Here is a 23,642-nt window from a genome sequence, read left to right on the forward strand (position 1 = left end):
CCTTTTGGCAATAGATCGTGGAGCACGGACTGAGGTCTCACCCAAGGTAGCAGGGGAGGGTGCTGGAACTAGGTTTCCGCACCCTTGGGATGTCTAGATGTGGTCTGGAGGTTTTGCGCACCATTCCACAGCTTCGCGCTGCTCTGTTTCGTGCAGATCCGAACCCAGAATAATCCTTACTACTTATTATTGCGTTGTTTATGTATTCAATCTACTTATTGTGATCTTTAAGCAAACATTTATCAGAGTTAACTAGTTCGCGCACTTAGAATAGACACAGATTCATGTATTTATAAGCAGATGCGCATAGATCAAACAGTTACAGTAAACATACAAAAACCAGATCCGCGATAATTCAGATTTAACACAGAATTTCAGAAACAACTTAGCTTTATTCAAATTCTTCACCAATACATCCAGATCTTCCCTGCGCACTCAGCTGCAGGGGTCTGCGCACACAATTACGGACTCTTCCAGGCCTCTGCGCACACAGCTGTAGAGCCTCTATCCACTACCCAAACCCTTGACTCGGACTTACACACACTTCAAAACGTTCCTTCACAAAAACCCAGTACACATCAGATCCAAGATTTCATACCAAGAACTAAGCTCCTTCTACCCATAGAGCCTCACTCTATTTATACATTTCCATGGACCGCGATCCATGGGCAGGCCAACTCAACTTATATTTCTTTACATTATTTTTGGGCGGACTACCCTTTGACTCAACCTATTATCAATCGCACTCCGCGCATCCCGCAGAGTCTATACCCTATCTTTACCTAAAATTTCGGGCTTTGTGCCCCATGACAGTTGTGCAGGGATTTTGCTACCCAACAGAACCCTGATGGGTGAGATTCAAAAGAGAATGCAAAACTAGACATTCAGGGCGTTGAACATCCTGAGCCGCATAATCCTGCTAAAATTGGTGCTCCAATCCATACCGATCTATCAATTGACCAGCCAAGCCACACCTAAAAGAATCTGCCAAAAAATGGTAGATATGTTTAAAAAGTTCATATAGCAAGGGTCGAGTAAGATAAAAAATGGGCGCTTCTATCCTGGAGTTGGGTAAGTAAATCCCTAAAAGAAGGAGGACTAGGCCTGAGAGACCCATACATCCTGAACCAGGTAATGGGGGAAAAGTTGTGGTGGCGATGGATACAGTGAGGGGACGACCTATGGAAAAAACTATGGGAGAGAAAATACGAGATGCCCAGGTCTCCAAAAGGAAAGTTGAGAAGCCAAACCGAGAAGAAAGGCTCTGCAATCTAGAACCTGGCAAGAGCTAATAGGGATCTGATCAGGGAGCATAGCTTCTGGGAAGTAAGAGAGGGGGATAAAGCGAATTTATTGTAATAGGTGTAGCAACAGAGAGAAAAACTCAACCAACAACCTCTACTCCAAGAGATCCACCAGTTCACCATCCAAACTGAGGGCGATACAGTACGAAACTTCTGGAGCCCAAAGTCAAATCGATATTGGAGAAAGTGGAAACAAAAGGAAAACTGGCCAGAAGCTCCTGTAACAGCTCACTGGGAAATATATGAAAAGGAAATGGCAACAAGGAAAGTAGCGGTCAAAGAAGGGACAAACACTCTAAGATGGGGAAATAGAATCAAAGGTATGTTCACAATAACAGAAGGATACCATATAAAAGCAGGATACAACGAACACCCAGAAACAAAAAAATGGGAAAGCATATGGAAAACAAAAACATGGCCAAAGGTAGCATTCTTTACTTGGTTCCTGAGCCATGGGAGAGCACTAACATGGGACCAACTGAGGAAAAAAGGAATGTAATGCCCATCGCAATGCGCCCTCTAACGAGAACAAGAAGAAATCATGGAGCATTTAACCAATGCTTGCAAAGTCAACAGCAACCTATGGAGACAGCATCAACAACTTTTTGAAATCAGTGACAGAGACATAAACAACATGAAAATAACGATAGAGAATTAGAGGAACAAACCTTTCCAGAATACAATTCTGAACAGTGCCTGGAAACTCTCAATAGGATTCGTTCTGTGGAACATCTGGAAAGAGCAGAACCACCTAATTTTAAAGGAGGATGGTAGAGCAAATAACAAGATATGGAACCAAATCATCCAGAATATAAGAGAGACCATTCTCACAGAGAGGTGGTATGAGGAGGATTGGAAAACTAAACAAACAGAGACAAGAATAATGACACGCCTGCAACTAAAGCCTAGTATGACGAATAAGATAGCAAGGAGACACCACACTAATGAGATGGAAGAGGTCAATCACTACAGAAATCCTCAATAGCGGTTCATCAAGTTGAATTTCAACAGGGCAGCGGAAGGAAACCCAGGAGAGGCTGGGACTGGTGGAGTATTCAGAGACGACAGGGCAGCAATGCTCAGGATCTACGCGATGGACTGCGGCAACACAACAAACAACGAAGTAGAGCTTTATGCACTGAAAAGAGGGCTAGAAATTTCCATAAGGGAGGAATACCAAAAGCTTCAGGTAGAAGGAGATGTTGAAACTGGTAGTGGATATAGTCAAATTGCTACGGCAAGGAACACTAGCGGAAAAAATCAGCCGTAGCTGGAGAACCACTTGGTTGGTGAAGGAGATAAGTAAACTCCTAAGAAAGGTAGCCTACATCCTTCCCACCCATGTGAGAAGGAAGGGCAACGAACTAGCAGACAGTCTAGAAAATTGGGGTTGCAGGAATGGTGGAAGAACGCTGGATGCAAGTGAGGCTGAGCTAATTCAGACGGAGGAGATGGCAAACTTAATGCAACTCCTCAAAAAAGACAAAGAAGGAGAGAGGAACACCATAGAAAATCTAGCGAGACCAGGGAGGCATGGCCGGGAAGGGGAAGGAAGAGGACAGGTGGGGGAAAGGACAGACGCGGAGAATGAAGTGAGTAGACAGGTAATCTGGTAGGTGACGGAGTATGGCAGAGAAGGTACAACTCCCGAGAGTACGAGGGCGGTGATAGATGAGAATGACAGAGAGGAGGGCAGAGTAGAGAGTAGGAGCGTGGGCAAAAGAATGATACCAAGTGGCATAACAAGGATAGTAGTAACATGACAAGAGCAGCTGGGGAAAGTGAGGATTAATGAGAGGCGATGACAGAAAGGAAAGAAGGGCAGCATCCCGAGATGAGGGTGAAAGGATCCGTGCCAGTAACAAAGCCGAACAGGTGGCAGTAAAGACAAGGGACCAGAGGAAGAGAGGAATAAAACTTAATGAAAATAAGAATACAGCAAATTGCATGCAGATGAAGACAAGGAAAGCTAGCGAGAAGGAAGGTGGCAGAAGAGAGAAGAAGCAGGTGGAAGAAGGAAGACGAAATAGATTAGCAAGTTGGTATGTAGTCCTTTCACTCCACATTCCTGCTAGACTCAAAACTATTTTTAGTAGGAAAATAGGAAGACTGAGTTGGAACATGTATAAGACTATAAAAAATGATATCAGAACTTCCCGCGATAAGGGAAAAACCAATTCCGCAGAGCATCTGAATTTTTAGGACAGGGAGATTGGGAGGGAGGGTCTCTCACCGAGGAAGGGAGAGGGTCATATTGGGAAAAATTCCTGTAGTATTCCCCGAAAGAGCATGACCCTAGCCAGGCTTGTAGGAATGGAGGGGATCGAGCCAGTAGGCAAAAGGGAGGGAACTAGGCAATCTTGCAACCTAGCAGGGAGGGTAGGAGATCCGGCTCCAGGAAACCTGTAGACGAGACAGGGAGACCCTGGGAAAGGTGGAAACAAAACCTGACCTCATCTGGGGAGGAACCCGTGTGGTCGTCTAAAATGGAAAGGCAGGGCATAGATTGCTGCCAGGGGTGGAAAAAGGGAAGAAACCCAAGAAAATACCCAACCTCCACCAAAAAAAAGATCGACTCTAAACCCAATCTGACCAAAATCGCGAAGATAGCAAATACACGAAAGGGAAAGAAAATGAGCAATTGGGAAATTGCTTTGATTCAATATTATCTCTGATAAATGCATCGATTTTGCGATAGGTAAATTAACATACCGGGGAAAGTATAGTGAACAGAATAGAGAACACCAGGAAAAATATAGCTGCAGCCAGGAAGGGAGCAAAATGGCCCCCAGGAGAGGAAAGAGAGTAACCAAGACGGAATAAGGAACAAGTGGACAGACCAGGAAAAGAGGTAGGAAACCAGGCAGTGAACATATGAAGACAATCCTTGACGCCTACATCGCAGGGAATCCGCCGGACATTAGAGCCCAGATCGCGAGTCGGGAGAGGGAACTGAACGACAGTATCAAGCACCAGGACATCCCCATGGAAGAATGGGAAAGCATGGTGCCAGACCTCGGGAACACTCATGGGAGGCATTCCCTTTTCAGGCAAACCATACAACAGTACTGGGTAATGAAGAATGTGGTGGCACGGGCCATGACCCTACACCGAGGGAAAACTACGGGAGAAGAAGCAGAGATATAGGACAAGAACAAGGAAAAGAACCCTGTCAGGGCAAAACTACTCACGAAGATAGCAAAAATTCATATACAGACCTACAAAAATAACCTGGCCCTGGGTAGAATTGAACAGACTCTGAAAGACCTGAAGTGGAGAATTGAGCAACAGAGCGAGGTTCAAGGATCTAGTGTCAAGGCACCAGCGCCAGTAATATCCTCGGTTGAGGAGTGAAGTAGTGAACTAGTTTGATGTCAACAACGATCTCTTTTTGATGAAATGCATTTACATGTTTAATTTGCTTTCTAGGAACAGTAGTATTGACAGTCAAAACAGTAATGCTAGATGGATAGCAATAAACCTATTTAAATTTTGGATAGGGTTTAAAGTAGGCAGGTGGTTATCTGGTTTCCTTCGGGCAGGTAAACCACCTGGAGCAAATGGTTGTCAAAATTTTTGAAAATATAATATTAATAGAGGACTACAAAATTTACAAAAAAAAGATAAAAAATTGGTTGAACTTCACCCTTTTTTTAGTTCCATAAAATTTCTTTTATTAATGATAATTACTTAATTCTAATTTATGTTATTTTAATTAATAATTTTTTTTTTTAATTTTTATTTATTTTTATTAATAATAATTACTTAACTATAATTTATGTTATTTTTATTTTTAATTAATTTAATAATTGAGTATTATTCTATTTAATATTTTAATATAGCAAATTAATCTTTATTTCTTTAATATTAACATTTTTTCATCCATTATTTTTATTTTATTTTCTCTCACTAACTATCCCTAACTCCAATTTCCTCAATAATTTTATTAGATAACTTATTATTAGTGTATAAAATCATTAAAGTTGTCATTTACCCCAATCATATCTTTTCAAAATTAATAATTATTAGTAGTAAATTGTTATTATAATATTTTAATTTTCAACTTTTATATTCTTGTTTTAAGTATTAGTGAGATATTATTATGAAATTATTTTGTGAAAATAGGTAAGGTGTCCATAAAAAATTATCCAACACCTCAAATAAATTATAAATTAAATCAGCATCATGTAGTTTTTCTTAATTTACCTAATTTCTTGAAAGTGTTATAAATCTATTAATTATGAAGTGAGAGTTTTTTGTGAGAATGAAATAGACTAAGTGATTGCACTTCATTTTGTTTGACAAACTAGCCTGGTGAAATGTAATTATCCATATTATTCTTGCTACAAGCAAAGGTATAACCTATTAATATGTTGACCTTTAAATTAATTTATTGTTGACCAAATATTTTTAAACAATATGTAAAGTGGACATTAGACATCATTATTTCACTTTTAGCATTATGAACTTTTACATGAATCGTAATTAATCATACCTCGGATCCTATGGTTGCGTATGTGATATAACATGCTCTGTGTCCGGATCCTTGTTTTAAGCTTTTTCAAACGCCCCTTTTAATATAAAATTAGATATCATGTCTTCTATTTGATATTTTTAATATAATATGAGAGAATTTTATCTTTTTATAAATATTAAAATTGAAAATTAAGATATATTTTATAAGTATGGAATTCAAATCATTCAAAAGTTATCCATGGTTATCGTTTTGGGAGAATGAGGGGTGTTAAATATTTAATACTTTATTTATTTAATTAAAACTAATTGCGATGAGCTGGACATTCGAAGAAAGTTTTTCCCCGTCTTTTATGTAATTTTAAAGTAGTTGTGTTGGGTATTTAATATTTAAGTTATTAAATTGTAATCCACGTAGTCTAATGAGATTTCAAATTTGTTTGGAAAATAATGGAGTTTTTTAAAACTTTTATCAAATTTGGAAGAAATTTTGGGAAATCTTGGTCAAGTTTCAAGATTTAGGGTGCCACAATGTTTTTTACTACGCCTCATTCTGTTTCCACCATAAAAAACATGACTGCACTCATACCAGATTTGTTGAGAAAAAGATGTCAGATTAGGAAATACTATTTTGGATTATAATTTTTGGTATTCAATATTTAGATCTTTTAATAAGATTTTTATTTATTTATTTATTATTTTTTAATAATATTGAAATTTCAAACTTATTATTTTAAAATTGGTTAGACTAACTTATAAACAAAACATATTTTTTCACTAGAATCCCAAAAAACAATTTCAAGAAAGAATGTGATTTTTTGTTATTTAAAATGCATTTATTAATGCATAAATGGATTCAACATCCTCTGAGGTGTTTGGATTCTACAAATTAAACAACTTAAACTCAAGCTTATAAAAATCTCTGCCAATGTTTAGTTAAAATTAATCAGAAAAAAAATATCATAAAAAAAGTCCTTTTAAAATAGATTATATTACTTTTGTAACAAATAAATTTTATTATTTTCTATATTTCTTAAATAATTTTGATGAAAAGTTGACTAATTAGTAAAATTATAACTTTCAATATTCCGTCTTCCTTATTCTGGGAGGGAAAAAGAAAAGTAAACTAGGAGGAGAGGGAACCCAACAACTACTAATCTTCTAGCCATCATCCCTCTTAAGATTGCGAGGCCTCTTCTCAATTTCTATGGATTCTCTAAATTTACAGTGATAGAAATGACAAACTTTCGCAATGACCTTAGCCTCCTCAATACAAATAGGATGTTTTGTCTTCTCTAAGTGCTCGGCTAAGGCTGAAGAGCGAGTCCTATTGTGCTTAATATCAGCTGCATGTTCCTTAATCCTTTGATTAATGGACCTTCCCGTTTCACCAATGTAAGAGGCTCCACAAGAACACGGGATGATATAAACACCTTTCATATCCTTCGGGTCCACCAGGTCTTTTCTATGAGAGTTACCATAACTTATATTATCATGAAATTTTCTGAGTCAATGAAAATGTACTAAATATATAAATTATATAAATGATATATATATAATAAAAAAATATAGTTTAATTTTGTTTTAATGTTTTTTAATGTTCATGAGAAATTTAAATATTTAAAGTGATAAAAATGAGTTTATTTTTGAGAGAATGTTTTTTTACAATGAACTCAATACACAAGATAGACAATAACATTGAAATTAAATATTATGATTTAAAGAAAGTCAATTGTTCATATACTAGAAAAGACTCAGAATTTTACTAGTGCAACATTTCTTCCACCTATTAAGTCATTAGGTCATTTTTTTAATGGATTTCAACTTCGTAGTAACCTCAAATTGTGCAATTAAATGAGATTCAAGTACTTCATTAATCCAAAAACCATGAATAACATCATATTACTTGGTACTTAACCAGATACTACTAAAAGTGTCTTATAATTTCTATTTAAAAAAAATAATAAATTATTGTGTGGAAAAGAGCATACTATAACCAATATAAGAGACATGTAATTTATTTAGTGCTCCACCGAGAGTCTACACATGTCCATTATGAGATAATACATAACAAATATGTTACTATATTTAAAAATAATAAACAATATGCAATTAGTATTACACAAATTAGGATTATTTGGATGTTTCAAATCAAACATTTTTGTGATTGTGTAAGACACTTGGTTTTATCACATTAAATAAAAGTATGGAGATGTTTCAATTTAATACGTTATGGTTTTTCTACCTTGAAAACTTTGTGATCTTACATTATGATTGTTCTACTTTGAAAACTTTGTGATTTTGTAAAATGATTTGGACAAAAGAATATTTGTTATGAAACAAGGAACTTAAAAAAAATGATTAATTGAAGGCTAATACAATCAAACTCAACCCTTTTCACATAAAATTTAAAACTATGGCTTATACTTTGCCCATTATTATGAAAAGATGATTAACTAAAGGATAATACAATCAAACTCAAAGCTTTGCACAAAAAAATAAAAACTAAGGCTTATACTTTGCCCATTATTTATTATTTTAAACTCTAATTCAGCTATATTTAAACTAAGGGTTTAATCTATATTTAAACTAAGGTAGAGTATCTGTAATGTAGCCCATTTTCAAATGTGGCTATTGGTTCATACCTTTCAAAATTCAATAATTAAGCTAAGCGGCAGGGAACACTAGCTATGCAGCCTTGGAATTCTGAATTTATAGTAAGAAACCAAACACCTTGTGTGGTGGGACTTTATAATTAACAAGTCAAGCAGTTTAAACATTAATGAAGTTGTATAGGGCAGCAAGTTGTTTGGCCAGGACTTCGATTCTAGCATCTACCTATCCTAGGCGTAACTAAGAAAGAGGATCCATATATAGAACATCATACCATTCTTTTTGTCAATTTTCTTTATTTACTATGAACCCTAATCAAAATGTTAGTATATCTGTTTTGTTTAAAATTGGATAGAGGAAGAGGAATTGTATGTTAATAAAACAAAGTTTCTTGTAACAACAACACGCTTTCTAATCATTGTATCTGTTAGATCTCACCTTGGACAAAGATAATTCCATGTCATTTGTGTACAAATATATGTATAATATGCAACGTTTTATTATAATCAATCTCACTAATAAGGACTCTCTTCTTATGAGGACAAAACCCTGATGCGTCTTTCTCTCATCATATTATATGAATGAAATCATAGAAAATATAGATAAAAAAGAGCAACTATGTAGCGGCTGTCCCTACCGATATCAAACAAAATTGATTTGGTTTTTAGATATTCCTATCAAACAAAGTACATTTTCTTATCAATTTTAATGGTTACATGATATAAAAAAATTTCATTTGCTTATTAGTTTTAATGTTTACATAATATATAATGTTTATGTGGGTGGACGGTCTTGGGTGGATTATGTGGGTGGAACATCAAGAACATTGGATGGCCAGTGGCATTGGGATTTGTTCATGAGCCTTTACCTTACACGTAGAGCATGAACTCACTTTATGTCATCTCAAACCCTCTCTCTACATATGCCTTGCATGATTACTAAGATGTTGGAAAAGCATATACAATTGGAGAATATAGCCTAGCTGCTTTTCTTTACAAATATATCTCTCTTGCCTTTGATAGAAGGGGTAGGCGAGTGAAATAAAAGAGACTGAGCTCAAAGTCTGTTACCGCATTGGTATAGTTTCTGCTGCCACTTGTCTGATTGGAAGAAAGGTCGAAGCCTTTAATGCATTAAATAAGTTATTTTACTTGAGACAAATGCTACGACGATACCCGGTGGATGCATATAACTCTCACTTGTTATGGATCCCGTCTGTTCACAATCCATAAAATTGTAGATTTAGAGTACAAGAGTTCACATAAATTACATATGTTGAATTATTGGTTCAATGAATAATGCTTATGTCTAGTTATATCGAAATTATAAGAATGCCATTAATACTATATTTTTATTTATGAAATGATATTTACATGTATCAAAGACTTTTCTAAAACAATTGATTTTGTTGGAGTAATAAATATGTCATTTGAGATAGGTTGCCTAAAGTGGACCTTTCAAATTTTTAATTCACACGAGTTTGATAAGTGAATGTGATTTTCTATTGGGTTCTAATCACCCACCTATTATGGATCAGTCTATGTGCAATTAATTGTTATCAGCAAACTGATGAGTAGATTGAGCCTTTGTGAAAATGTGCTAGCGTGATTTGCTTAATTTGTTAGTTTATATATGATCAGTGGAATGGCAGATCGTAGTCATTAACACTATTATTATTCATTACATCAAAACAATAACATTTATCTCGCTTCATAGGTAAGGGATGATGACTATCTATTATTGATCCTTGTTTCATGCAATTTGATCAAAGTAATGCAATTTGATCAAAGTAAAGCATGTTTCCTTTTAATGAAATCTATTATGTTTCTTCTCTTAGTATAAAACACAAACCTATTATGTTTCTCCTATTTCACTACCCTTTTTTCTTTGCATCATTTCCCTTTGTGTCATGCCATGTATCAAATTTTCTACACACCACAACAACAATGAAAAATATATTAAATATTCTAGCATGTATCCAGTTAATAATCAATGAAGAGAAAAAGTGTTCAATTCATAAATTGCAAATTGGTCATCAATTCATAAAATTTATCAGAAAATTGATGGATAGGATGAATTGTTGTGATAATGTGCTGGTGGATTTGCTCAACTTGTTAGTTTATATAGTAGTGAAACACCCGATGGTAAATAACTCACACTGTTATTATTTCTTACATCAAAATTATAGCATTTTTCTTAGGGCCTAGTTTTATGGATTACAGCATTGATCATTGCTTCATGCAAGTTGATGAAAGTCATTAATAGGATTTTTGTAAAGGAAATATACCCTTAGCAGGATTCATTGTTAATTGGGAAATTTAGACTTTGACAACATATTTTAGTGATGGTCAAGCTAGCATCAACACAACAGAGGGAGGGCCATGATATATGCCAAGTAAAGTAGAATCTATAAACACTCCAATCCTTAGTCTCCGATGGGGTGCCTTTACAACATATTCAAGGAAAAACACTTCTCTAAACTCATGAACAAAGAAGAAAACTCATGAACAAAGAAGAAGAGGCTCGAATGAATGGAGGATATTTTTGTTTTGATGACAATTCTAATCCTTTCACTATGATCCTAAAAAAAATCCTTGGAATAACATGCAGATGAAATGAAAGAAACGCACTATTACATACCCCATGGTGGGGATGCACTGCATAACAACATGGACTTCCTTTGCAATAAGTTTCAAGGTCATAGGGAAGTTATTCTTCCAAATTCACTGGGACTTGAACTTGTCTTGTTCTTTTCTGACATGCCACTTGTGTCGTTTAATCACAGAGAGAAGGGAACAAAAAGAAGGGAACCTAATGATTGGCTTGATATTCTTTCAGGCTTGATTTATATTATGTCAACCTCACCATTAAACCACCCATTCATTATTTTTATATATCATCCCTATAAAACAAAACAATTTCCTCTTATTTTTAGGGCATCCTGTGTGAATCTTGATTTTTTCGGACATATGTCAAGGGGGTTTCCGGATGTTAATTTTTAAGGAGAATTGTAGGGAGGAACTTCTTAGTGTATGTTGTGCTCTTTTTGTTGCCAGGTCATACAAATTCAGGTTTAGGGCTCTTACCAATGGTCTAATCCGGTGTTGGAGAGATAGGAAATGATGTAATTCCCATTCCAAGGTAATTCTTTTGCTGCCCACTCTGTCATGGCTTTCGAATCTATATATATACAGGTAAAACTTTGGCATTAATTTCAGAAATAATCACCCTAACAAAGTTAAAAATGTACATTTAATTTCTTTTCTTCTATTCAATGTTTCATGAAATGTGCAATCTGGTCAATATCTGAAGCAATATACTACAAATGATAATACAAATTTAATATTTGTAGATACTACGAAATTTAGTAGATTATTTCTTCTATCAGTCGATGAGGTCTCTTATGGATGGTGTCCTGAAATTTAATTACCAATTGAAGGGAACTAAATGAAGATCAACCAGATGACCTCATTCGTGAAGGTTGAATGCAGGTAAAACATTAGAATTTAAGTTATGATTGTGCAGATAAAATAACATTGAACATAAATTTGATTGATGCTTGCATAATTTTCCATAGATAATGGACATCTTCCAAGACTCTAGCAGTTTCCTTCTCTAATATATGCCATATCAAAGATTTTGTTGTTTTGTGAGGAGAAGTTAGGAAATCATGAGCCTTTAAAACTTCCAATGACGTCGGTGTTGCTCATTGCCACTGGCCAGAAACACAAAAGAAATTAAAAAAAATAATGAAAATCAATAAAATAAATAATAAAATGACACAGTGTTGTAATTTTCTATAATAATAAACATAAAATAAAAAATAAGAACTACCAGCGACACAAAAGAAGTTAAAGAAATTAATGAAAATCAATAAAATAAATAATAAAATGAGACAGTGTTGTGATTTTTCAGGTAGCTAAGAACACAAATAAAAAAAAAAAACATGTAGGGTAGGTAGGCAAGGGTTGCATGTAGCCCATGTTCCCCCACCCCTACTTAGCCAAGCATCTAACCAGGTCATTTGTTTCATTTATTGGCATGGAGTGCATCATATCGCGTTTGGACCTAAATCAATTTGGGACTGGAAAAGAGTTGGAATTGAAACAAAATCTTTCACAGGTTATGCTATGGGCTTTCGATAGAGACATTTTTCTTTTGCTACTAGCTCTAATTTCATTCCCGTATCATGTTTTTAATTATAAAATTTGTATGAAGACTTTTGTGCATCCCGTGTCTCTGAGGCCGATCAGAGAGCAGAAATGCATAACGGGAAAGGTTGTGAACAACATATGCGTAGCAGATTCATGGCTATGCGATCAACCATGCAAACTTCACACACATGAGTAGCAAGACCTATATGTGGGCCACTATTTATGCATAACAGGAAGGCAGGGATTCCAACATGCAAGATGGGCAGACACACTATATTCGGTACATTCTTCTATTGTAAACTTGAAACTATAGATGAATAAGGAAGCTGTGGGAAAGAATGGAGTGCCTGAGAAACATAGCTAGAAGATCCCTGAACTGAGTAGAGCTGATCTGTCTAGTCGTCCTAGAGAATGATTAGGACGAAAGGAGATCTAAGTGAGTTATATTAAAAGAATTCGATGGAGTTTGGGTCCTCATCCCACTTGAGCATAGTGAAGTGACGTGTCAGTTCCCTGCAGAAGACTGCCACCTTCATAAGTTTGCATCTTCTGAACTGAGTATTCATCAATTGCAATAGCTCTCGTAAGCCCCTCTATGCAATTCTTAATAGAATAAATGTATTGGGTTGGTCATAGAATTTAAGGTAGTAATGTGTCTCAATGAGCATGTATCTTTTATGTTATGTGTTCTATTAGGGTGTAGATACATAACCAGATACATAACTAGCTTCAAGAATGAGATATGAGGATATACATAACTAGTATACATTATTTTAGTCATTGCTCCATTGTTCTTCTCATTGGGCTATGACACTGCTACTCAGTGGACTCATGAGGATGAGCCGAGCCTTTATATTTTTGCTACTTTGTTCTGGTGCACTCATGAGGATGAGTTGAGCCATTAAAGGAGAAAAAGGGTTAAGATTCCACCCTTAGAGGGGACAAAGAAAAGCCAAGTACTGACAAATGGCTAACATGCCAATAGTTAGTTACACGACACTCTTTTGGTTCGGGTTACTAGAAGATAGGAAAGTTTGGATTATGTTTTAATTGAAAGTATTTAGAACATTAATTTTTTTTCAATTAATGTTAAGTTGAAACTAACATTAAAATAACACCGAATAGAAGCATAAAACTATTTATCGTAAGTTTTAATAGAAATCAAAAAATCATATAGTCTTCCCTACAATAAGAGGTCGAAACTAAAACTTCGGATAAAGTTTGTTTGATAGAGTATTTTCATTAAAATGTTATTTAATTTTGAATTATGTCCAGGCTCCATATCTTGTTGGGCCATGGGTTTTGATGGATGCGAGATGAAAGTGATTTTTATTCAAGTGAATGTATCGCATGGAATTAAAAACCGTAAGCTAGTATGTGGAATTACGTAATGTACATGTTTTCCTCAACATATTTTGAATATATATATTTTCTCTTTCCTTTTGATTTCAGGATGAATTTTGGCCTGATATTTGTAATGGAATGATTAAATCTTATAAAAAGATAGACAAGGACATTCTTGAATGGGTTTAGAAGGTTCAAATACTGTAATAACCATCTTCTTCCATATAGGGTTTTCTGTAAGTCTATCTTTAAGATGGGAGCTAAGACTTATCCTTTCTAGACAGAGAATGTTTCTTTTCCACACAATACAAATCTGCATTATTTTCATAGGATTGTACTTGAGGCAAGTTCAACTCTGTTTATGAAAATGATGTCTTCATCTAGTCTAGTGGGCCAAATAGGGAAAACAACCTATAGGGTAAATGTTGAATATTTGGAGCTCGATGATGGACTTAGAAAAGATCCCATCATGCACCATTACATGACACCATAGTTATGAATTTTGATCACTATACAAGGTCTTCCAAACTCTTATAATTCTCTTGGATATACATTCATTCATAGCAATATACAAATTTAAACAACCTTCACCTTGGTTCCCGCCATTCCCAATCTTCATCAATCCAATCACCATAGATTTTGCTTATTTTCAGAGGTAATGTATTCACCCTTATCTCTCTACTATGATTCCCATGTATTAGTTAAAATGAAAACTTTTCCTAATCGGTTTCGAAAGGACAAATCATTCCACTAATAGTTACATTCGACCAGTGGGTGATCCATCGATGTTCATCCATCCATCCATTATAGGTTCTTCAATGTTCTATGTTTCCAAAGTACTCGATTGATGCCCCCTCCCTCCTAGATATAGAGGCACTACTGGAATCAACGGATAGGAACCCACCTCAGTGGGCTATAGCTCCCCCAACAATTTCTTACTCAAGGAACATAGACAATTTATCAATTTATTAGATTTGTAATGAATTATCCAAGGAGTTATAAGAGGGAAAAAACACTATATGGGTTAAAAAGGAGGCCATTTCCATGTCGCTAAACCCTTATTAGTTTGTTGCGCCTGACTTGGGTTGTGTAAAGGTTGCATATTTTTCCCAAGTGGACCAAGAGATGTAGTTTGTGAAACTACTAATGACAATGGATTATTTGTGGGAGGCCTATATCAACCATTTGAAACTATTGACCCATCATGTCAAGAAGAAACCAGATTATTTGTGGGAGGCCTATATTGACCATTTCAAACTATTAGGCCATCAAGTCAAGAAGAAGCAGTAAAAATACCCATGCCATATCCACCATTAGATGGAACCTAGGTCTTGAAACCAAGGGAAAACTATTAGTGTTCCCATTATTAATATTGCCATTTGTGTTGTCTATTATTGTATGATTAGAATCTGTGGAAATTGACACTTCTGCCTATGGTGGAGGAGGATCTAAAGGATGAACATATTGTGCAGTTGCTATAGAGTGTGTTGAAAAGTATGAGGTAGTAAGTGTTGTGAAAAATTAGCATTGTGAAAAAGTAGTATTGTAATAAGAGAATGAAAATGATCCCTCTTCAAAAGTCGATGAATAGTGATTGGCCAATATTTTGACCAAGGAGTTGCTGGAACATGATATAGAAGAGGAGTGGAGAAATCAAAAGAAGACAACCCAATTATTGAAATGGATAAGTTTATGGCTTCAAATTGCGGCATTGTTGTTGGCTTGGTGATGCCTGACCTAGATTTAGCGTCAGTTAGCCAAACAAATCCATACACTACTGGCCCTTTCGGCATCAACTCGCAGAGCGCACATGTAGTCTCACCCGAAGCAGTATGGGGGGATGCTGGAACCACGTTTCCGCACCCTGAGATGGTTGTGATGTCAGTTTATTCCTTCTGTTCTTGCTTTCACGCAGGTCGTTAAGTTCTAGGGCTATGTTTGTCTAGCCCTTTACTCTGACCTTCAGTACATCCGCGAAGGGGTACGATTAGCCTTCGTGCCGCCCTAACCTGCGGTTTAGGTACTTTCGTGCTGCTAGGGCAGTGTATCATGCAGATTCCCTAATTATCTTAAGTGTCTTACTTATCTTATTAAACAATCACAGTTAGCGCCACGTAAACAGATATTGTTACTTGCATTCGATTAACCAACGTAATTACATACATTTGCGCATCACATAAGCATTATAAATTAAATTCATACACAATATGACATGATCCATTAACAGGAAACAAAGACACAGAAATTGTAGAATGCTTCTCTTTATTGATATCTTCAAATGAATACAGACTCTATCCGCCTTGTGCACACAGCTGCAGGGGTCTGAGCACTCAGCTACAGAGCCTCTACCTACACTAAGACCCGAAACTTATACTTCTCTCCTTATAGCTCAAACTTCTTCTACGACTTCTCATTACTCAAAACCTTACTTAGAGCTTACTTACTTAGCTTTTTTTATAAAATCCCATGGTCCATGGACCATGGGTAGATATTTACAGCTGACTTTACTTTACAAAATAAGAGAGGATAACCCTTTATGACTCATGACACCTTCACGCTCCGCAACCACAAAATGCAGAGACTTTACAACATTATTACAAAATTCGACCCAAAACATGGGCTTTTAGCCCCAAGACTGTCCTTGGAGGATCCCGTTCCCAACAGGCCCCCAACACAAACATTGTGACTCGCCCTCGAGTCACTCGGCAGGTGTGAAAATCTTAGTGCGAAGACCTCCCAACTCGACCCGTATGACCGCAACCTCAGCAGTGCACTGTGCAACCACCTGCTTCGCGTCTTCAACCATCTGCTCGGTCACTGCTCCTGAACTGTTGGCCTGAAGATTTTGCTGAGTTTCTTATAGAGTCACAAGATTTCCTTCAATAGAGGTTGTGACCACGTAAGCCTCATCCAGCTAGGACTTCAATGAGGCCTTCAACACTACTTCCTTGTGCAGCACTACATCCACCTGTTCTTTCAGCTGCTTGGCCTCCTGCAACTTTGCCAGTCTCTGTGTGAGCGTGATGGTTCACATTGTGCCTTTGACCTCATCATAGTGTTGCTACAGCTTGCATGCTTCTTTCTCCAGTCATTGTACTTTAGGGTCCTCCTACAAGCTCGTCAAGACCTTGAACGACTGATCAAAAAGTTGCGTGCAGTTTTCTACTGCAATGTCAACCACCGCTATTGCCTTTGTGACAATGGTCACCCACTACTCCTTTACTTTTGGTGGGGTTCAAGGTTGGGCCTTCAACTGTAACTCAGTGATCTGCAGGTTCAACTCCAATTGAACCCTCGTCATTTCTGTATGTGCTTTGCGTACCCCTGTAGCCAGCTTGCGGACACGCACCTCGATTGGTTCTTCCTCAAGAATGACCAACTTTGGGACCATTCGGCATGCCTCCTCGACGACCTGCATTATACGCTCATTCTGGTCGTTCACCTCGGTCACAACAACAATGGCAGAGTCTCGTTGTAGTTCCATCTGCTCATTGTTAATCCACTGCTCACTAATCACCTAGAGGGCGCGGTGCTCATGGGCCCTTTGCTCCACAATCACTCCATCCTACAAAAGGTGGAGTGCCTCGCCAAGGAGCACTGCCAAATTCAACCCTACTCCCTTGAGGGTGCTCACAGTGGGCCTATCAGCTTCATTCTTCGTGGTCACTGCTCCATCAGGCAGTACTATCACGCTGGAGGTCTTGGCGCGCAACATGTCGGCAGCTTCTGAAGTGCCGATAGCAAGGTTGGTGGACACCATTCCAGCCTGTGACGTGTGGGTCTATAGCTCCTGCAAACCTGTCTGGATAGCCCCCAAGATTATTTGTTGTTGCTGCTCAAATTGTTGTAGGGCCTCTGCAGTGACATCCCGCACCATGTCACTGATGTCATGCAAATCACCCTCTGTGAGGGTGATTGGGTCCAATGATGTCTTAGTAGCCTTGGATTTCTTCCTGGACCCTCCTTTATCTTGCTCCCTTGGATGCTTGATGCGGGCAGACATCACCTGTGGGTCCGCGTCGTGTTGTTCTGTCTGCTCATCCGTCTCTTCCTTTGTCTCGGGTGAAGGTGACCTCGTGCCTTTGTCATAGCCCCACTCTGTTCCACATATGTGCTCCTTTGTCTGCTGAGCGGCATCACGCTATGCCTGGGCCTTGTCAGTGGCCTCCTTATTTCTCTCTTCGGTGAGTTATATCATCTTGAGCTTGGCCTCCTCCTTTTTTTGCACGACGGACTTGCTCCCTCCCACCGCTGGGTCTACTGTGGTGCACCATTCTATCAAGTACTGCATCAATGGCATCATCCGTTGCCAGGTAAGGAAAGTCATACCATTTTTTTGCAGTGTCCTTCCATGCCCTGATGGACACATGGTGAAAATATGCTTTTAACTCTATGTAGCCCTACATGTTGGAAAACATCGTAGGTGAAAACCATGACCCGTGATTGATGGCCATATGGATATTCATCTCCATTAAGATCCAGAAGATCTTCTTGTCCTTGATGCCTGTGCATCCTTGGTCACGCACAATAAAGCGTACTTCGCTGCTTCTGATAGGTTTGGTGAAACCGAAGGGAATTGGCTATCCTCTGGCAGCTCCCATGCTACCAACACAATAGATAGCAAGAGCCACGCGTAGTGGGATGTCTTGCTGAGCTCCTGTGCTTTGCGGTAGTTCACAAGGAACTCATTGTGGAGATAGTTTGCCCAATTAAACTAAACTCCTTTGGCGCACTGGGCTGGTAGCACGACGACAGACGCTGACACCTCATCGGTGTGACATTTCCTCATCACCTTCCTTGCTAAAATCTGCGTAGCTAACTTTACAGCAAGGTCACAGATGCTGGATATGGCATATCCATGCAACTTCTTTCTTAACTTAAACTTCTATTTCATGGCCTCCGTGAGGGCCTGCTCGCCACCTTTTCCACCAAATATCATGGCTGGATTTTCTCCTGTTTAGGGCAACCACGTGATCCTATGGATCAACCAGTCAGTGATGGGTATTGGCTCCTCCAACCATAGACACCCATCATGTACCGAGCATAACAACTGCTTGATGACCAATACTGTAATCGGGGTGCGGTTGTAGTGCAACACTCATAGCATGTTGAGCAAACCTGCCTTGTCTACTCCTCTGAGCCACTTCTACAGCTCCAATGCGGTCATTTCGGTGGTTGTATCGATGATGCGACATATCAGATGCTTGGTCTCCATGTGTGGGAACTTCTCATGGCCGACCAAGTCCCAGTCTTCGAGTGTTAATAGAGGAACCCACCCCGAGCGCAGACCTTCAAAAACAATTTCATCCGACAACAGAGGGGTATGCAAGGGGACCTTGCTCTCGTCGATATCTTTTGGGAACTTGGTCTTGCCTTTGCATGAAGGGACACACATAGGCAACTGAGTGATAGGGTTAACACCCTAGGCGTCAACTTCCTCCACATCTATCCCCACATCCTCCTCATCCATCGGGATGTCTTCGATTTCTTCCTCCTCCGGCTCGAGATTGATGGCTTTGACTTTGTCCTATGTGGTGGGCTTCAGTGGGTTTCTTCTCGGCGATGCGTCCACCTGTATTGTAGGCTGCTTGCCCTTTTTATCCTTCACGCTGTCCTTGGTTGGGGTGGGCTTTGGTCTCGGCATCCTTGGTGATTTGGGGACTCCCCCTAATATTTCGACAACCTCTGGAGCAGCGTCTTCCATAACAAATTCTGGCACCGACTCCTCTGCTATCATTTCTTCGGTATCTATAACTATTGCAGGTGTCGACATAACGCTTTCCAACAGTGCTCATGGCATATCCGGTAAGTTCTCAAACGGTGAACTCACTATCAGAGGCTCAAAGAATTTTTAATTATAATATTTTAATTTTTAACTATTACATTCTTGTTTTAAGTATTAGTGAGATATTATTATGAAATTATTTTCTACGTGAAAATAGGTAAGGTGTTCATAAAAAAATATCCGACACCTCAACTAAATTATAAATTAAACCAACATCATGTAGTTTTTCTTAATTTACACCATTTCTTGAAAGTGTTATAAATCTATTAATTATCAAGTGAGAGGTTTTCGTGAGAATTAAATAGACTAAGTGATTGCACTTCATTTTGTGTGACAAATTAGCGTGTTGAAATGTAATTATCTATATTATTCCTGCGACGAGAAAAGGTATAACCTATTAATATGTTGACCCTTAAATTAATTTATTGTTGACCAAATATTTTTAAACAATATGTAAAGTGGACATTAGACATCATTATTTCACTTTTAGCATTATGAACTTTTACATGAATTGTAATTAGCCGTACCTGGGATCCTCTGGTATTGTATGTGACATAACATGCTCTCCCTCTGGATCCTTGTTTTAAGCTTTTTCAAACGCCCCTTTTAATATAAAATTAGATATCATGTCTTCTATTTGATATTTTTAATATACTAGGAGAGAATTTTATCTTTTTATAAATATTAAAATTGAAAATTAGGACATATTTTATAAGTATTAAATTCAAATCATTCAAAAGTTATCCATGGTTATCATTTTTCGAGAATGAGAGGTGTTAAATATTTAATACTTTATTTATTTGGTTAAAACTAATTGCCATGAGCTGGACATTCGAAGAAAGTTTCTACCCGTCTTTTATGAAATTTTTTAGTAGTTGTGTTGGGTATTTAATATTTAAGTTATTAAATTGTAATCCACCTAGTTTAATGAGGTTTCAAATTTGTTTGGAAAATAATGGAGTTTTTTTTAAACTTTTATCAAATTAGGAGGAAATTTTGGGAAATCTTGGTTATAGTTGTTAGGTTTCAAGATTTAGGGTGCCACAATGTTTTTTACTATGCTCATTCCATTTCCACCATAAAAAACATGACTCAAGCACTCATACGAGATTTGTTGAAAAAAAAATGTGAGATTAGGAAATACTATTTTGGATTATAATTTTTGGTATTCAATATTTAGATCTTTTGATAAGATTTTTATTTATTTAATTTTTATTTTTTAATAATATTGAAATTTCAAACTTACTATTTTAAAATTGGGTAGACTAACTTATAAACAAAATAGATTTTTTCACTCGAATCCTAAAAAACAATTTCAAGAAAGAATGTGATTTTTTGTTATTTAAAATGCATTTTTGAATGCAAAAATGGATTCAACATCCTCTGAGGTGTTTGGATTCTACAAATTAAACAACTTAAACTCAAGCTTATAAAAATCTCTGCCAAATTTTAGTTAAAATTAATTTGAAAAAAATGTCATAAAAGAGTCCATTTAAAATAGATTATATTACTTTTTTTTTTCCAGAGAAAAAAGCCAACCTTCTATTAAAAATAGGTTTACATAGTATATGCAAGCATTTCGAAGAGACTTAAATCCACCAGAGAAGGGGAGAAAATCTCAGCTGGCTACCAAAACCAGCTCGCTGTGTAAAAACGCGTGGCAAGCCAAACCATGAAGGATGACTCCTCCAGAAACACGTGCTTCCCGGGATCAGAATCACGCAGGAAAAAACGCAGAGAGATCAATATAAATACATAGACCTCAAGAATCCATAGTGAACACTTGAAGGATTCTCGCACGGCAGAAAAGAAAAAAGAGAAAGCAGCTTCCCGGGCCTCCATGATTAAGGAAAACAGCCCAAGAAACCAGAAGAAATTCTACAGAAAGGTATGGTAGCGAAAAAACAAAACGAACCCAGAAAAATTATGTACAAAAACCAAAGAACTGATGAAACAAAATTTAAACGAAGATGGGCTGTTCGACAGATCGAACCACCCCATTTTCATCCTCCGAGACAGTCCACGACCCCATATCAAGCTCAACACTTGCTTTGGAAAGGCGGTCCGCGTCGAAATTCCTTTCCTGAAAGATATGACTGAGAGAGATCTCCATGAAACGACTCCTGAGGTGAGAAACTTCTTTAAGCAGGGGAATCAGAGTGAGATTGTTGCAGCGCTGAGCCCCATTAAACCACTTCACAACATTCATTGAGTCCCCGAAAATCTGAGCTTCTCTCACATTTCTAAGAATAAGCCAACAGAGAAGGAGATGTAAGGGTTTCAATTCTGCAAAATTATTGGAGCCCTGTCCCAGACCAATTGAAGCTTTAACAACCTTCTCCTTTGATAAGTGGATAATCAAGCCTGCCCCGCATTGGCCATTGATATCCGAGGCCCCGTCAAAGTAAGCCCACGACATAGAATATCTGATGGATTCTTGACAAACAGCTCTGGAAGTAGATAGAGCTTGAGGAACAGGAATACTTTCATAAATGGCAGCTCCTTCTGCGGTGAGTCTTCCAATAGGGAAGACAGAATCCTTAAAGATAACTTGATTCCTAGCTAGCCATGTCCCCCAGGTGATGAGTAACGGAATGGTTCTTTCTCTGTCATTTGAAGATTCATTCCACCACCTCTGCCAAGCATCTAAGAGCCCCTGCCCTTCCCACCTAAAAGGAACATTTATCAATCTTAACATTTCGTCCCATAGGCTGGAATTAAATGGGCAAAAGAGGAACAAATTCTAAATTGATTCAATGCCGTCTTTACACAGGGGGCACCTGCCACGACCAATCCTTCCTCTTCTTTGAAGAAAATCCCAGGTAGGAACTTTCTGAAGCAGGACACACCAAAAGAAAAATTTTGATTTAGCTGGCCCTTTTAACTTCCATAGCGATTTAGCCCACCAAGCCGGATTCTCCCATCCATTTTGAGACATCATCCATTTGTATCTCGACTTTGGAGAATAAAAACCATTCTGAGCAAAGACCCATTTAAGCTCATCCGGAGAATCAGAGAGCCTGATTGAGGAATTGAGGAGGTCCCTTTTATACCAGTCCCATTCCTCCAGCCATTCATCATTCAAATTTAAATCTCTTCCCTGAAACCACCCTTGACTCCAGATCGTGGAAGCCCGGGGATTAGCCATCTGATTTAATGTGTAAAAACCCCTATCTTTTAAGGCCGAAACCAACCCCTGAGATAGAGAAAATCTCTCTGAACAGCCTATCCAGGGATCTCTACCCAACCTGATCTGAGTTCCGTCTCCCACACTCCAGGCCAATCCCTTCTCTATGATATTAACAGATGCAACCACTGCTTTCTAGACCACCGAGGAATTTTTGGAGGACTTTTGCGGCAGTCTGATCCAATCTAGCGTTGATAGAGGATCAATATATTTCCTTTTAGACACAAAGGTCCACAGATTCTTAGTGGAAATGAGTCTCCAGGCTAACTTTGCTGCAAGAGATTGGGAGAAACAAGCGAGGTTTTTAATACCCCAACCTCCCCACTCTTTAGGACGAGCTATTTTGTCCCATGCGATCCACGGGGTAAAGCTCTCAGACTTGGACCCCGCCCACATAAATCTGTTGCATAATTTATCAATTGAGTTTAAAATTCCTTTGGGAACCCAAGTCAGACTAGCCCAGTAGACTGGGATTGCCATCAGAATAGATTTAATTAAAATGAGCCTACCAGCCTTGGAAAGCCACTTATAACTCCAATGTTTTAGTTTGGATTCCAGTTTTGCAAGGATCCAATTCCAATCTTTTATCCTGTAATTGTCAGGCTTCAGAAAGAACCCTAGATATTTAAAGGAATCCTCCAGCGATTTGACTTCAAAGTTCACGACCGATTCCACTCTGTGCACCAGCTCTTTAGACAGACCTGTGCAGGTAAGTGTAGATTTTCTCTCATTTATGCAGAGACCAGTAGACTTCAGAAAAAGGTCCAAGATCCTCTTGAGCA

The sequence above is a fragment of the Pinus tabuliformis genome, chromosome 8 (genome assembly GCF_031772625.1).
Source record: "Pinus tabuliformis cultivar Carrire ecotype Pingquan chromosome 8, CPIR1, whole genome shotgun sequence".
Lineage (NCBI taxonomy): Eukaryota > Viridiplantae > Streptophyta > Pinopsida > Pinales > Pinaceae > Pinus > Pinus tabuliformis.